This window comes from Panthera tigris, chromosome B1, assembly GCF_018350195.1.
Source record: "Panthera tigris isolate Pti1 chromosome B1, P.tigris_Pti1_mat1.1, whole genome shotgun sequence".
Classification (NCBI taxonomy): domain Eukaryota; kingdom Metazoa; phylum Chordata; class Mammalia; order Carnivora; family Felidae; genus Panthera; species Panthera tigris.
The window spans coordinates 53,510,703-53,528,872 of record NC_056663.1 but is presented as its reverse complement, the minus strand read 5'-3'; the positions used below and the strand labels follow the sequence as shown (position 1 = coordinate 53,528,872).

General features: G+C 34.6%; 1 protein-coding gene across 2 annotated transcripts in view; it reads left to right on the top strand.

The window, feature by feature from the left end:
- ADAM29 (ADAM metallopeptidase domain 29) overlaps window positions 1–18,170 on the top strand; it is an 82,111-nt gene that overhangs the window by 4,001 nt on the left and 59,940 nt on the right. Inside the window, exon 2 of one of the 2 annotated variants that reach the window (XM_042983595.1) lies at window positions 13,438–13,543. The exons of the other annotated variant lie outside the window; for it this stretch is intronic. The gene's annotated coding sequence lies outside the window, so the exon portion shown is untranslated. The remainder of the gene's footprint in view (window positions 1–13,437; window positions 13,544–18,170) is intronic. 2 annotated transcript variants of the gene reach the window in all.

The window sequence follows — 18,170 nt, the reverse complement described above, 5'->3', positions numbered from 1 at the left end:
CTGAGGTCAGAGAGGTCTTTCCTGCTTTCTCCTCTAGGGTTTTGATGCTTTCCTGTCTCACATTCAGGTCCTTTATCCATTTTGAGTTTATTTTTGTGAATGGTGTGAGAAAGTGGTCTAGTTTCAACCTTCTGCATGTTGCTGTCCAGTTCTCCCAGCACCATTTGTTAAAGAGACTGTCTTTTTTCCATTGGATGTTCTTTCCTGCTTTGTCAAAGATGAGTTGGCCATACTTTTGTGGGTCCAGTTCTGGGGTTTCTATTTTATTCCATTGGTCTATATGTCTGTTTTTGTGCCAATACCATGCTGTCTTGATGATTACTGCTTTGTAGTAGAGGCTAAAGTCTGGGATTGTGATGCCTCCCGCTTTGGTCTTCTTCTTTAATATTACTTTGGCCATTTGGGGTCTTTTGTGGTTCCATACAAATTTTACAATTGCTTGCTCTAGCTTCGAGAAGAATGCTGGTGCAATTTTGATTGGGATTGCATTGAATGTGTAGATAGCTTTGGGTAGTATTGACATTTTGACAATATTTATTCTTCCAATCCATGAGCACAGAATGTTTTTCCATTTCTTTATATCTTCTTCAATTTCCTTCATAAGCTTTCTATAGTTTTCAGCATACAGATCTTTTACATCTTTGGTTAGATTTATTCCTAGGTATTTTATGGTTCTTGGTGCAATTGTGAATGGGATTAGTTTCTTTATTTGTCTTTCTGTTGCTTCATTATTAGTGTATAAGAATGCAACGGATTTCTATACATTAATTTTGTATCCTGCGACTTTGCTGAATTTATGTATCAGTTCTAAAAGACTTTTGGTGGAGTCTATCGGATTTTCCATGTATAATATCATGTCATCTGTAAAGTGTGAAAGCTTGACTTCATATTTGCCAATTTTGATGACTTTGATTTCCTTTTGTTGTCTGATTGCTGATGCTAGAACTTCCAACACTATGTTAAACAACAGCGGTGAGAGTGGACATCCCTGTTGTGTTCCTGATTCAGGGGGAAAGCTCTCAGTTTTTCCCCATTGAGAATGATATTAGCTGTGTGCTTTTCATGAATGGCTTTTATGATGTTTAAGTATGTTCCTTCTATCCCGACTTTCTTGAGGGGTTTTATTAACAAAGGATGCTGAATTTTGTCAAATGCTTTTTCTGCATCGATTGACAGGATCATATGGTTCTGTTCTTTTATTAATGTGATGTATCGCATTGATTGATTTGCTAATGTTGAACCAGCCCTGCAGCCCAGGAATGAATCCCACTTTATCATGGTGAACAATTCTTTTTGTATGCTGTGAATTTGATTTGCTAGTATCTTATTGAGAATTTTTGCATCCATATTCATCAGGGATATTGACCTGTAGTTCTCTTTTTTTGCTGGGTCTCTGTCTGGTTTGGGAATCAAAGTAATGCTGACTTCATAGAACGAGTCTGGAAGTTGTCCTTCCCTTTCTATTTTTTGGGATAGCTTGAGAAGTATAGGTATTATCTCTGCTATAAATGTCTGGTAGAGTTCCCCTGGGAAGTGATCTGGTCCTGGACTCTTATTTGTTGGGAGATTTTTGATAACTGATTCAATTCTTTGCTGGTTATGGGTCTGTTCAAGTTTTCTATTTCTTGTTGTTTGAGTTTTGGAAGAGTGTGGGTGCTTAGGAATTTGTCCATTTCTTCCTGGTTGTCCAGTTTGTTGGCATATGACTTCTCATAGTATTCCCTGATAATTGCTTGTATTTCTGAGGGATTGGTTGTCATAATTCCATTCTCATTCATGATTTTATCTATTTGGGTCATCTCCCTTTTCTTTTTGAGAAGCCTGGCTAGAGGTTTATCAATTTCGTTTTTCAAAAAACCAACTCTTGGTTTCATTGACCTGCTCTACAGTGTTTTTAGATTCTATGTTGTTTATTTCTGCTCTGATCTTTATTATTTCTCTTCTTCCGCTGGGTTTGGAGTATCTTTGCTGTTCTCCTTGTAGTTCCTTTAGGTGTGCTGTTAGATTTTGTATTTGGGATTTTTCTTGTTTCTTGAGATGGGCCTGGATTGCAAAGTATTTTCCTCTCAGGTCTGCCTTCACTGCATCCCAAAGCATTTGGATGGTTGTATTTTCATTTTCATTTGTTTCCATATATTTTTTAATTTCTTCTCTAATTACCTGGTTGACCCATTCATTCTTTAGTAGGGTGTTCTTTAACATCCATGCTTTTGGAGGGTTTCCAGACTTTTCTCTGTGGTTGATTTCAAGTTCATAGCATTGTGGTCTGAAAGTGTGCATGGTATGATCTCCTTTATACTTATTAAGGGCTGTTTTGTGACCCAGTATGTGACCTATCTTGGAGAATGTTGCATGTGCACTCCAGAAGAAAGTATATTCTGTTGCTTTGGGATGCAGAGTTCTAAATATATCTGTCAAGTCCATCTGATCTAATGTTATCATTCAGGGCCCTTGTTTCTTTATTGATCCTTTGTCTAGATGATCTGTCCATTGTTGTAAGTGGAATATTAAAGTCCCCTGCAATTACCACATTCTTATCAATAAGGTTGCTTATGTTTGGGATTAATTGTTTTATGTATTTGGGTGCTCCCATATTTGGCACATAGACTTTTATAATTGTTAGCTCTTCCTGATGGATAGAGCTGTAATTATTATATAATGCCCTTCTTCATCTTTTGTTACAGCCCTTAATTTAAAGTCTTGTTTGTCTTATATAACTATGGCTACTCCAGCTTTCTTTTGACTTCCAGTAGCATGATAGTTAGCTCTCCATCCCCTCACTTTCAATCTGAAGGTGTCCTCAGATCTAAAATGAGTCTCTAGTAGACAGCAAATAGATGGGTCTTGTTATTTTATCCATTCTGATACCCTATGTCTTTTGGTTGGAGCATTTAGTCCATTTACATTCAGTGTTATTATAGAAAGATATGGGTTTAGAGTCTTTGTGATGTCTGTAGGTTTCATGCTTGTAGTGATGTCTCTGGTACTTTGTGGTCCTTGCAACATTTCACTCACAGAATCCCCCTTAGGATCTCTTGTAGGGCTGGTTCAGTGGTCATGAATTCCTTCAGTTTTTGTTTGTTTGGGAAGACCTTTATCTCTCCTTCTATTCTGAATGACAGACTTGCTGATAAAGGATTCTTGGCTGCATAATTTTTCTGTTCATCACATTGAAGATTTCCTGCCATTCCTTTCTGGCCTGCCAAGTTTCAGTAGATAGGTCTGCCACTAGTCTTATCAGTCTCCCTTTAAATGTTAGAGTGTGTTTATCCTTAGCTGCTTTCAGAATTTTCTCTTTATCCTTGTATTTTGCCAGTTTCACTATATATCATGCAGAAGATCGATTCAAGTTACATCTGAAGGGAGTTCTCTGTGCCTCTTGGATTTCAATGCCTTTTTCCTTCCCCAGATCAGGGAAGTTTTCAGCTATGATTTGTTCAAGTATACCTTCAGCCCCTTTCTCTCTCTCTCTCTTCTTCTGGAATTCCTAGGATATGTATATTGTTCCATTTGATTGCATCACTTAGTTCTCTAATTCTTCCCTCATGGTCCTGGATGTTTTTATCTTTCTTTTTCCCAGCTTCCTCTTTTTCCATAATTTTATCTTCTAATTCACCCATTCTCCCCTCTGCCTCTTCAATCCGTGCTATGGCTGCCTCCATTTTATTTTGTACCTCATCTATAGCTTTTTTTAGCTCCTCATGACTATTTCTTAGTCCCTTGATCTGTGTAGCAATAGATTCTCTGCTGTCCTCTATGCTTTTTTCAAGCCCAGAGATTAATTTTATGACTAATATTCTAAATTTTTGTTCCGTTATATTGCTTAAATAGTTTTTGATCAATTTGTTAGCTGTCGCTACTTCCTGGAGTTTCTTTTGAGGAGAATTTTTCCGTTTTGTCATTGGGTAGTCCCTGCAGTGGCTCCAAACTGCAGCGCCCTTCCCCTGTGCTGTCCATAGAAACTTGTGTTGGTGGGTGGGGCCACAGTCAGACCAATGTCTTCCCCTAGCCCAACACTGGGGCCACAGTCAAACTGGTGTGTACCTTATCTTCCCCTCTCCCAGGGGCAGGACTCACTGTGGAGTGGTGTGGCCCCTGTCTGGGCTACTTGCACACTGCCAGGCTTGTGGTGCTGCTTCAATGGGACCCACAAAGTGCACAGGGACAGGAGGGGCAGGCTTATCCCCTTTTGCCTTCAGTGGTCCCCTGTGGGAGGGGCCCTGCAGCACTGGGAAGGAGGAAGACCTGTGGGAGGGATTGACCCACAGAAGCACAGCATTGGGCATTCACGCAGTGCAAGCAAGTTCGGTGACAGGAACTGGTTTCCTTTGGATGTTCTGCTGGAGGATGGGAGAGGGAAATGGTGCTTGCCAGCGCCTTTGTTCCCCTGCCGAGCTGAGCTCTGTCTTCAGTGTCTCAACAACTCTCCCTCCTGGCGTCCTCTTGACCTCCCCACTCTCTCAGAGCAGAGCTGTTGACTATAACATTCCAGATGTTAAGTCCCGCTGGCTATCAGAACACACTCCATCTGGCCCCGCTGCCTTTGCAAGCCAGACTCGGGGGCTCTGCCTTGCTTGGTGGGCTGCCCCTCCACCACCCCGGCTTCCTCCCACCAGTCCATGTAGCACGCGCAGCCTCTCCGCCCTTCCTACCCTCTTCCAAGGGCCTCTTGTCTACCTCTTTGGCATTTTTAATATTACTAAGAATGTTCTGGGGAACAAGGAATTATTAAATTGAGTACTTCAGCTAAAACTCCCATATTGGTTCTTCAGACTCTTTGGATTAGGAAACAATGAGGTGAGTAGTTGCATATTGATGATGACACAATTGTTTGTTTGTTCATAAGCAAGAAATTCAGCAACAACTTAGATCCTGCTCCAGGAATATATTTGTCAAAGTGCTGTTGTAACTACCCAACTTAAGCATAATAGTAGAGAACAGTGTTTAAAGAACTATTGTTGAAAACTAGCATCTCTGGTAGTAGTACCCATAATTTTGTGTTTTTAACAAGTTTAATAAGAGACTAGTAGGCAAACTTAAGTCTGAGGATCATTGGTATACAAAAGATAACAATGTTTTTTTTTTCCACAGAAGGCAATTATTGCCCTTTTATACTCTAGCAATATCAACAACAGTACATTGTTTTTCATGTACTAAGCTAAAAGTGAGGAAGACAATAGATCAATATTGTCAACTTAGATAAATCAAATATAAGCAATTACAAATAACTAAGTAATCAATGTCTATATCTTTAGAATCTAAAAGTGAACTTAAAAACATCAAAGAAATGTTCTAAAAAATGTAAACTGCTCGCTAGTTTTCAAGAAAATAACTTTTGGGGTATACATTATATATACTTGACATGGTCTTCTGCAATAATAGAATATCCAAAATTATTATCTAATTAAGTAAAGATATTTCAATGGGCCATGAAATGACAGGCTGTGGAACAGGGGTTGAATAATAATTATGTATATATAGAGTGCATATCTATAGATTGATCTTAGAAAACATATAGACAAAAATATCAATAGACATTAATATATAGGATTCCCTTCAATCATAAACAAACACTGACACTTAAGCATTATGTTTACATCACAGATATGTAAAAGGAGAACATTCACTGTCACATTAAAATGGATGATACTCATAGGAGATAAGAATAAAATAAAGATATATGTCACTACCAATGTGATCAGTGAAGTACAAACTTCATGTCTGAGTGTTGTATATTCAACCTGTATAATCTATGTTAACTTAGGATCTATATTTAATCTTTGACAGGTATGAAAACTCACAAAACAAGTACTATACAAATATAATCTATGGGACAAATAACTGAATAGATACACATAATCCTGTTAATAATTGTCACTACTGGGAAGAAGTATGAGATTAAGGATAAGAAAAGAGTTTTCATTCTTTAGAAATATGAATTGTTTAAAAATGAGCATGTATCCTTGAGTTACTTTTTAAAATTTTAATGACAATTAAAATATAATTATGATTTAGATATCCAAATATATTTACATAGATACTCGGTAATGTTCCAAGAAAATATTTAGTCAATTTAAAAAGATATCTGTGTTAGGGGTGTCTGGGTGGCTCAGTAGGTTAAGCATCTGAATCTTGATTTTGGTTCAGGTCACGATGCCAGGGTCATGGAATGGAGCCCCTCATGGGGCACTATGCCCAGTGTGGAGACTATTTGGGATTCTCTCTCTCCCTCCTTCTGCCCCTTTCCCCTATTCATGTTCTCTCAAGATATCTCTGTTAAATACCATAAAAATCAATGCAATATCTGTCTTTCTGTCTGTCTCTATCACACTCTCTGAACACACACACACACACACACACACACACACACTAAATAAAATGATTTTTTCTTAATCTTCAAAACATATACAAGATAATTATATTATGAAACTTTTGTTTGAAAACCAGTTAAATTTGTCTCTAATATTTTTATAGCTTTCAATGGTATAAATGAATACAATCCAGAAATTATTTCCTATGAAAATAAGATTTATACATGAGAATTGCTCTGGAAGAACACCTATCTTTTCACAATGGGGATGATTATAAAGTTAAAAGTACAACATTGTTGAAAATGGAATTATGAAGAATAAGGGTAAAATAAGAGTAAAAAAGTGCTTAAATGAATGGTAATATGAGATCATTTTCAAACATAGGATTTTTAACTCCCAGAAGCCACTTTAAGGATAAATGATTAATGGTCCTTAAAATTCATTTTATGTAGTGTTATATTGTTATACACTTAACTATAATACCTCTTTTTTCATATTAATATATAACAAAAGATAAAAATGTTAAATGATGCTTTTCCACAGAGTACTAAAAGATATATACAGAGCGACATCAAAAAGGAGAGTTACAGAAACAACTATTTATATAATAATTACATATATTTTCCTGCAGGAGTAGCTGTGGTGTTTTTGATAATTATTTATTAGTAACTAACACGGGCCATAGAACAACCAGGGCCATCCCTAAATGTATCTTTGTCTCATACACCAGTAGCAACTCTCTTTATGCTTAGTACACCCATTTTGTATTGCCATACTTAAATATTTCCAATGAGCTATTCTTATGTTTTTAAATGTGGAAAAATTTCTTCAGTTTTTTAATTGAAGTATAGTGGCATATAACATTATGTTAGTTTCATGTGTACAATATGATGATTCAATATTGCAAAATAACCACTGCAATAAGTCTGTCATCTGTCACCATCTGTCACCATACATAAGCAAACTAGTGTGAGTGTGTGTGTGTTTGTGTGTGTGTGTGTGTATGTGATGAGAACTTTTAAGAAATACTTTCTTAGCAACTTTCAAATGTGTAGTGCAGTGTTATAAAATATAACCACCATGCAGTGCATTACATCCTCATGACTATTTTATAAATGAAAGTTTGTATCTTTGGACGCACTTCATCCATTTCACCCATCCCATACCTCTGGAAACCATCAGTTTGTTGTCTTTATGAGCTTTTTTGTTTGTTTTGGGAGATTTTAAATTTTTATTATTGTTAGTGTTTATTATTATTATTATTCCACATACAAATGAGAATAATATGGTTTATCTTTCTTTGTCTAACTTATTTCACCTAGCTTAAAGCTGTCAAGGTCTATCCGTGTTGTTAAAAATAGCAATGTGTGTGTATGTGTATAGACCACATTTTCTTTACCCATTAATTCATTGATGGACACTTAGGCTGTTTCCATATCTTGGCTATTATAATTAATACTACAATGAACATAGGGGTGCATGAATATTTTTGAGTTAGTGTTTTTGTTTTCTTTGGATAAAAGTTCAGAAGTGGAATTGCTATATCTTACGGTAATTCTATTTTCAATTTTTTTGAGGAAACTTCACATTTTTTTCTATAGTGGTCGCACCAGTTTACATTCATACCCACAATGCATAAGGGTTCCCTTCTCTCCACATCCTTGCCAACAGCTTTTTATTTCTTGTCACTTTGATAAAACCATTCTAACAGGTGTGAGGTAATATCTCTTGGTTTTGATTTCCATTTCCCTGATAATTAGTGATGTTGAGCACTTTTCCATGTACCTATTGGCCATCTGTATGTCTTCTTTGGAAAAATGTTCACTCAGGTCTTCTGCACTTTTTTAAATGTGATTGTTTTTTGCTATTGAGTTGTATGGATTCTTTATATATTTTGTATGTTAACTCCTTATCAAATATATAAAAAAATATTTCATCCCATTCCAGTTTTCCTTTTCATTTTGTCAATGTTTTCTTTTCCAGTGAAGAAGCTTCTTAGTTTGATGTGGTTCCACTTGTTATTTTCTGCTTTTGTTGCCTTTACTTTTGTAGTCAGATCCAAAAAAATCACTGCCGATACTATATCAAAGAACTTACAGCCTATGTTTTCCTCTAGGAGTTTTATGATTTCAAAATATACATCCAAGTCTTAAACCCATCATGAATTATTTGTGTATGCTTAAGATATGGGCCCAGGTTCATTCTTTGGCACATGGCCGCCAAGTTTTGCCAACATCATTTATTGAAGAAACTGTCCTTTTCTCAGCGTATATTCTTAATTCCTTAATCATAAATTAATTACCCATATATGCATGGGCTTCTGAACTCTATTCTGTTCCATTGATCTATGTGCCTATTTTTATGCCAATATCATACTGTTTTGAGTCTATGGATTTGTAAATATAGTTTGAAATCAAGGAATGTGATACCTCTAGTTTTGTTCTTTTTCAAGATTGCTCTGGCTATTTGGAGTCTTTTGTGAGAGAAGATATTTGCAAATGACATATCTGATAAAGAGTTAGCATTCAAAATATATAACGAACTTATACAATTTAATGCTTCAAAAAACGAATAATCCAATTGAAAGCTGTTTTTAAATATATATGAACAATATTGACAAGGCTCTAGCTAGATTCGCCAAGAGTCTTGGTTCTCTATCCTGTTACATTGACCCTATATGTTTACTTTTGTGCCAGTACCACACTGTTTTGATTACTACAGCTTTGTAATATAACTTGAAGTCTGGAATTGTGACACCTTCAGCTTTGCTTTTCTTCTTCAAAGTCACTTTGGCCATTTGGGGTCTTTTGTTGTTCCATATAAATTTTAGTGTTTTTTTGTTCTATTGTGAAAAATGCTGTTGGTATTTTGATAGGGATTACATTAAACCTGATTGCTTTTGTAGCATAAACATTTAAAAAAAATATTTGTTCCTTCAATCCATGAGTATGGAATATCTTTCCATTTCTTTGTGTCGTCTTCAATTTCTTAAGAAATAGGCAGCAGAAATGAACAGACATTTCTCCAAAGAAGACATCCAGATGGCCAACAGACAAATAAAAAGATGCTCAACATCATTTATCATCAGGGAAATGTAAGTGAGATATCACTTCACACCTGTCAGAATGGATAAAATCAAACACACACACACACAAAACAGTACATGTTGACAAGGATGTGGAGAAAAAGAAACTCTTGTACTGTTGGTGCAGTCACTCTGGAAAACAGTATGGAGGTTCCTCAAAAAGTTAAAAATAGAACTTCCCTATGATGTAGCAATTGCACTAATTCACCCCCAAAATACAAAAACAGTAATTCAAAAGGATACATGTACCCTTATGTTTATAGCAACATTATTTATAATAGCAAAATTATGGAAGCAGCCCAAGTCTCCATCGATAGATGAATGGATAAAGAAGATGTGATATATACACATAATGAAATATTATTCAGCCATAAAAAGAATGAAATCTTGCCATTTGCAATGACATGGATGGAGCTAGAGAGTATAATGCTAAGCAAAGTCAGTCAGTCAGAGAAAGACAAATACCATATGATTTTACTCATATGTGGAATCTAAGAATAAACAAACAAATGAGCAAAGGAAAAAAGAGAGAGAGAACCAAGAAATGGACCCTTAGCTATAGAGAACAAACTGACGGCTACCAGAGGGGAGGTTGGTAAGAAGGGATGGGTGAAATAAGCAATGGGGATTGAGGACTACACTTGTCATGGTGCACACTGGGTGTTGTATGGAATTGTTGAATCACTATACTGTATGCCTGAAACTAAGATAACACTGTAAACTATACTGGAATTTAAAATAAAATTTAAAAAGACCCAACTTTTAGTTTAATCGATTTTTTTAGTTTCTATTTTGTATATTTATGCTCTAATCTTTGTTAATCCCTTCCTTCTGCCAACTTTGAATTTCACTTGTTCTTACCCTACTTCCATTAGATGTAAAGTTAAGTTGTTTGTGATTTTTCTAGTTTCTTGAGGCAGGCATTTATTGCTATGAACATAACTCTCAGAATTGCTTTTGCTGCATTCCATAAGTTTTGGTATGTTTTATTTCCATTTTCATTTGTCTTAGGGTATTTTTATTTACCTTTTGACTTGATTTTGACATATATTTAGATTTTACAGTTTTGTTTGTTTGTTTGTTTTGGAACTGATTTCTACTTTCATACCACTGTGGTCAGAAAAGATACTTAATATAATTTCAGGATTCTTAAATTTATTAAGACTTGCTTTGTGGCCTAACCTGTGATATATCCTGGAGAATGTTCCAGGCTGACTTGAGAAGAATGTATATTCAGTTCTTTGGGATGGAATGTTTTGTAAATATCTGTTACATCTATCTGGTCCAACATGTTATTTGAGGCTGATATTTCCTTATTGATTATCTATCTGGACTACCTCTCCATTGACATAAGTGAAGTATTAAAGTCCCATACTACCATTGTATTGCTGTCTTTTTCTCTTTTTAGTCCTGTTAACATTTATGTATGTAGGTGCTTCTATGTTGGATGCATAAATGTATACAAATGTAATATCATCTTGTTGGATTGACAGCTTTATCATTATATAATATCCTTCTTTGTCTCTTATTACAGTTTCGTTTCAAAGTCTATTTTGTCTGATGTAAGTATAGCTACCCCAGCATTCCTTTGGTTTTCATTTGCATAGAAGATATTTTTCCATACCTTCACTTTCAGTCTGTGTGTGTCCTTAAATCTGATGTGAGATTTTTGTAGACAGCATATAGATATAGACAGGTCTTTTTTTTTTTTTTTTTTCCAGCCATTAAGCTGCACTATGTCTTTTGATTGCAGAATTTAGTCCATATACATTTAAAGTAATTATTGATAGGTATACACTTACTTTTTGTTCATTGTTTTCTGAATGTATTGTAGTTTCTCTCTGTTTCTTTCTTCTTGTTCTCTTCATTTGTGGTTTTATGGACTTCTTTAGTGGTATGCTAAGATTCCTTTCATTTTATCTTTGTGTGACTGCTATAGGTTTCATGTCATCATCATGAGGATTATGTACAACATTTATTACAGTCCATTTTAAATTGATAACAATTTAAGTTTGAATGAATTCTAAGGCTTTACATTTTTACTCTCTCCAACACTTTAGGTTTTTGATGTCACATTTTGCATTTTTTATCTTGTGGATGCCTTAACTCATTATTGTAGTTATAGTTATTTTTGCGACTTTTATCTTTTAACCTTTATATTAGCTTTATATGTAATTAATTTACTACCTTTACTATATATTTACCTTTACCAATGAGATTTATACTTTCATATATTTTCTTGATACTAGTTAACATCCTTTCTTTTTTAGCTTAAAGAAGTTCTTTTAACATTAATGGTGATGAACTCCTCTAACTTTCTTGTCTGAAAATTTCTTTTATCTTCCCTTCAATTCTGAATGATAACTTTTCTAGGTAGAGTATTCTTGGCTGGAAGTTTTTTGTTTTTTGGTTTTTTTTTTTCCTCAGTATTTTGAATATATTGTGCCACTCCCTTTGGCTTGTAAAGTTTCTGCTGAAAAATCTGATATTAGCCTTATGACCTTTCCCTTGTTCATAAAAAATTATTTTTCCCTTACTGGTTTAAGATTCTCTCCCTGTCTTTAACTTTTGACATTTTAATTATAAGGTGCCTTGGTGTGGATCTCCTCAGGTTCATCTTATTTAGAATAGTCTGGGCTTTCTGGATGGATGTCTGTTTCCTTCTCCAGGCTAGGGAATTTTTCCATCATTATTTCTTCAGATAAGGTTGTTTTTTTCTTTTTTTGTTTTTTTTTTTTTGTCTCTTTCTCTCTCTTTTCTCCTTTTGACATCTGTATAAGCCTTGTTGTTATCCCATAAAGTTTTCTTTCTTTCTTTCTTTCCTTTTATTTTTTCTTTTTTTTAAATTTTTTTTGTGTGAAAGAACACAAAGTAAAAAAAAAAAAAAAAAACAACTACCATTTTGCCAGATGTAATGAAATTATTGGTTTAGAAAGGATTATCAGTAAGTCCAAAAACTATTAGAAGAGTGATTTGTAATAAAAAAAAGACTTTTGTATGGTTCTAAAACCATTCTACAAAGACTACTTTTGTTAGATTCTGTTTCGACAAGCTTGTTACAAAGAACATTTTGAGGATAAGTGGGAATTTGAATATGCACTGGATATTAGATGGTTTAAAAATAATAATAATTGATTTTGTTAGATCTAATGTTATTTTGACTATGTAGGAAAATACTTCTTCAGAGACGCTTATAAAAGTATACGGAATGTAATGTCATATTTTCCATAATTTGCTTTAAAAAAAAGTTTTAAAAAATTTTTAGAAATTTAACAGCCCTTGTTATATATGCAACGGTAGCATATTTAAAAATAAAAACTATAACACTCATACAAAACAAACAAGAAAATAACTTTACAGTTTAGCTCTGAAAAAAATGATGATTACATGTCATCCAAAATGGATGGAAGTTCAAGGAAATTTGTTTTTTTTTTGAAGTGAAAAATGAATAAACTAGATAAGAAAAGAAACAATAAAAAAGAAGAGACAAAATAGTAGGTAAAAGGTACTAATTAAGGAAGTAAGATAAAAGATCTTTTATCTTAGGTACTAATTGAGGAAATAAGATAAAAGATAAGGTAAAAGATAGTAGATAGTTTCTATAAAGTAAGAAGAGGAAACAGTCTTTGAAAGCTGATCATCTGTATCTGACCTTCTGAAACATAGAAGCAGAGGATATTGATGTACAATATACAAAAGATGATTTGTCTCATGGCACTGTGATATGTGTATAGGTAGCTAATGTTCTGAACAAAAACACAGAATAATGGCATTATTCTCACTCTTAAACGCTCTTCTTGTAAAACCCATTTGTATGGGAATCAATTCCTTTATAGTATAGCTCTCACAAGACCTTCTCATGGACCTCTGCCAGCCCAGTGAAGTAGATATTTTCCTTTATGAACAACATATGTTCCTATTCCCTTTTCCCAAATATGCTGGGTTTGTAGAGAAAATCACATAATGCTTACCCTAAAACGTGTTGTTTACATACTATACATATCTCGTTTCATACCAAATGTTCTTATCTATTCCTCATAGAGTGGTGCAACCCTCCTCAGCTCTCCTCCCACCACTTCCCTAAGATATCTCTTTGATCCTATCTTGAGACACTTTCAAGAAAAGAAGTTATCAAGATAATCATGAGGTAACATTTTATGAAATAGTTTCCAAATTTTTCTTCCCCCAATTTTTTTTCCTCCAGTCCTCCAATGAATTATCAATTTAAATCACAGAAGTTACTTAGAAAGTACTCTGTTTTACATTCATTGTTTATATCTGGAGTCAAGCCAGTTTCATTTTCCAACCTGGTAGAATTTTGGTAGAATCTAACCCAGTCTTGTGCAAACAATATATATATTTTTTCTGTATCGTATAAAACATTTAAAAAAAATTTTTTTTAAATGTTTATTATTGAGAGAGAGAGAGACAGAGCATGACTGGGGGAGGGGCAGAGAGAGAGGGAGACACAAAATCAGAAGAAGGCTCCAGACTCCAAGCTGTCAGCACAGAGCCTGACGTGGGGTTGGAACTCACAAACCGTGAGACCATGACCTGAGCTGAAGTCAGACATTTAACTGACTGAGCCACCCAGGTGCCCCTCTTATGAAACTTTTCTTGATGTAAGATATTTTTTTAACAATAATGTATTTTCTCTATGTAAGTTTTAGAGCATGAAATCATTTATATACTTCAGGTTAAAAGGAAGATTATTATAAATCTTTAATCCAATATGGTAAATAAATATCTTTTCTGCATATTTTGAGAATAATACTGTTAGTTAATTGAAATCGTTCTTTTGGTTTTATTAGTCACATTGTAAAGTGCTTAAGTATTCTGTATTTAAATAAAAAAAATAATAATAATAATTTTAAGAAATAAAATGGTAAAGTACATCGGTCATTTCTACGAACCAAAAATATACAATGTGATTCATTTTTGATGGAGCAACTTCTAGTCAAACCATAAAGAAAACAGTGTGAGAATTTTAGTATTGTATTTTCCTGCTGATGTTTTGAGTATTTTATTTTATTTTATTTATTTTTTTTTTTTTAATTTTTTTTTTCAACGTTTTTTATTTATTTTTGGGACAGAGAGAGACAGAGCATGAACGGGGGAGGGGCAGAGAGAGAGGGAGACACAGAATCGGAAACAGGCTCCAGGCTCCGAGCCATCAGCCCAGAGCCTGACGCGGGGCTCGAACTCACGGACCGCGAGATCGTGACCTGGCTGAAGTCGGACGCTTAACCGACTGCGCCACCCAGGGGCCCCTTGAGTATTTTAGAATATTGAAGTCTAAAGTTGTTTTCAAATAAATAGTAAATGGATATGTTTTTGAAAAAATAATTGAAGAAATATGTTACCCTGTTATAGTATTTAAGTAGGATCCATGATCTAAAATGAATTGGTAAATGCTAAAATGAAAGCATTAAATGTAAAAAAAAAAATTTCTTTTGTAACAATAAAATTATATGTTTTAAAATTAGTTGATTGCTTATATTTCTCTCTAAAATGCTTGCCCCAGGATGATATTTTTTCCATAAAAAATATGTAAAATTTATTAGTTGTACCCAGACATAATATGAGATATTTATTAATTTTTCCTAATTATATTTAATTTTAAAATAGAAAATGTAAATTCTCTACAGAGTGCATGTAAAATTGCAGATAATTTTACAAATAGCAGAGATAAAATGAGATTTTGAATGTACATGTATAAATAACATTTACATAGTATTTGGTGCTTCATTTTATGAGTGTAATCATTAGAGACATATATATGTGATATCTAAAATAACCTTAGTTATAATTTTGAAATAAACTAAGCAAATACTTAAATATAATACAGTGCTTTTTAATTAAAAAAATTTCTTTTTAATCTTTATTTATTTTTGAGAGAGATAGAGACAGAGCATGAGCAGGGGAGGGACAGAGAGAGAAGGAGACACAGAATCTGAAGCAGACTCCAGGCTCTGAGCTGTCAGCACAAAGCCCCATGCGGGGCCTGAAACCACAAAACCAAGTTCATGACCTGAGCTGAAATTAGATGCCCACTGACTGGGCCACCCAGGCGCCCCAAATATAATACAGTTTTTAAATTAGATTTATATCTAATTTGGATATGCACATAGCAAGATTCTGTTATTTGGCAAGAAATAGTATTCCATATCATATATTATAACTTATGTGATACTAATATATTTTCTTGGGATATTTTATATGTATTGAACATTTAATAAAGGTTTGTTAATAAAGGTTCCACACACTGAAGGCATGTTATTAACTGTTATAGTGGATATATATGGAAATAATTCCTATGTGTGTGCTTGTGTGCATGCTCCCCTGTGGTCAAATTTTAAAAGAGCTTCTAAGCTACAAGAGTCAAAGGAAGGTTTCAATAAAAGGATTTTAATTTTCACATGGAGTTCTAAATATACAATAAAAATAGAAATAAATAAATCCACTAGATAGCCAGACTCAAGCAGTTATGGTAACAATTAATTTGAATATGAGACCCAAATGGGATCACTCTATTAATTGTCCAACTAATACATTAACCCATGATTCTTCTTTCTAACCTTTAGGACCTTGATTTGGTAGAAGTGAATGTAAGTATCAAATTCCTTAAATATTTCAAAATATGAAGACAAATTCAAACCATATATAAACTTTAAATAAAGAACTGAAATGTAACTGTCACCAGGGAATATTAATAAACACAATGTAAATAAAACACAATGTTTCCATTTAAGTCTGTTAACAGTGGTAGCTAATTAGTTGAAACGTCCCTACAGATCAGATCATAAGCAGCTTAAGTTCTAAAAATATCATGGCAGACTTGTGGCTTTGTTTCTAGCATATTAAGAACCTAAAAGTTGTCACACACGATTTTTCAACAAGAAAAAAGATTAAAAAAAGATAAACAAACTGAAATCAGTGACTTTTTTGGGAGCCATCAGAGAGTTGTAGTCACAGAACAAATTGTCATCTGAACTCTACAGGCAAATATAGGGGGTCACACCTAGGATCTGCTTACTTGGAGCAGAAGTTACTTAAGCCATAAACTGGTAGGAACATTTTAAGAGTAATTTTGATGAATTCTAGGGCCTTATTTTCAGAGAGACAGAGAAAGTGCGAGCAGGGGAGGGGCAGATAAAGAGGGAGAATCTCAAGCAAGCTCTGCACTGTCAAAGCCTCAATGGGAAAAAAATATATTTGAACAGTCTCATCAAAGCAAATACAAATAGCAAACAACCAGAGGAAAATATTCTCAACAACTCTTGTCATTAGGAAGTTGCAGATTGGGGTGCCTGAGTGGCTCAGTCGGTTAAGCGTCTGACTTTGGCTCGGGTCATGATCTCAGGGTTTGTGAGTTCCAGCCCCACATCGGGCTCTGTGCTGACAGCTCGGGGCCTGGAGCCCCCTTCAGATTCTGTGTCTCCCCCTGTCTGCCCCTCTGCACTCTGTCTCTCACATTGTCTCAAAAATAAATAAACATTGAAAAAAATTAAAAAAAAAAAAAAAAGGAAGTTGCAGATGAAAACAAAAAAAATACTGTTACATACATCTAAGAATGGGTAAAATCCAGGGGCACCTGGGTGGCTCAGTCTGTTAAGCATCCGACTCTTGATTTCAGCTAGGTCATGATCTCATGGTTTGTGAATCCAAGCCTTGTATCAGGCTCTGTGCTGACAGTATGGATCCTGCTTGTGATTCTCTCTCTTCCTGTTTCTATGTCCCTCCCATACTCTCTCACTCTTTCTGTCTCTCAAAAAGTAAACAAACAAACAAACAAACAAAGGTAAAATCCAAAAACTGACACTATCAGTTGCTGGTAAGAATGCAGAGCAAGAGGAACTCTCATTAATTACTGGTAAAGGACAATGGCACAAACACTTTGAAAGGTATTTTGTAAGTTTCTTACAAAGCTAAATATAATTTTGCCATAAAATCCAGCAATCATACTCCTGAGTGTTTATGCAAACAATCTGAAAATTTGTCGGTATAATTACCATCACATGAATGTGGCAAACAGATTTATTCTTAATCACCAAAAACTAGAAATGACCTTCAATATGTAAATGAATAAACAAACTGTGTTATATCACTATAAGGGATATCATTCAGTAATTAAACCAAACAAGCAAAAACTATTAAGCAATGAAAAGACATGGATGAACCTTAAGTACGTACTGCTAAGTGAATGAAGTCAGTCTGAAAAGTTTACATAGTATTTGACTTCGTTTAAATGAGATTCTGGAGAAGGCAGGAAAAAGACAATAAGAAGACTAGTGGGTGGTAGGAATTTGTGGCAAGTGCATTGTTCCCCATGTCTTAGATGTGGGCCGTGCAAAGGGACATACTGCCAAAGAGTACAGTATAAAAAAGGGGAAGGAGTAACTTTATAGTGAAGAAATTGGACAAATGCTATCAAGACAGTTGATCAAAGTCAACATCAATTGTAATAAGTCATGTTAATAGTAGGTACCCTTTACATGATATGATGAAATGGTATGCTATTTTCGTGGCTGTCCTCACAAAAATGCATACTCTCGGTCTAATTATGAAAAGAATCAGATAAGCCTTAATTCAGGGATATTCTACAAAACACCTGACCAGAAATACACGAAAGTTTTTGTCATCAAAAACAATCCCACCGGGGCCCCTGGGTGACTCCGTTGCTTAAGTGTCTGACTTTAGCTCAGGTCATGATCTCACAGTTAGTCAGTTCCAGTTCTGAGCTGTCAGTGCAGAGCCTGCTTTGGATTTTCTCT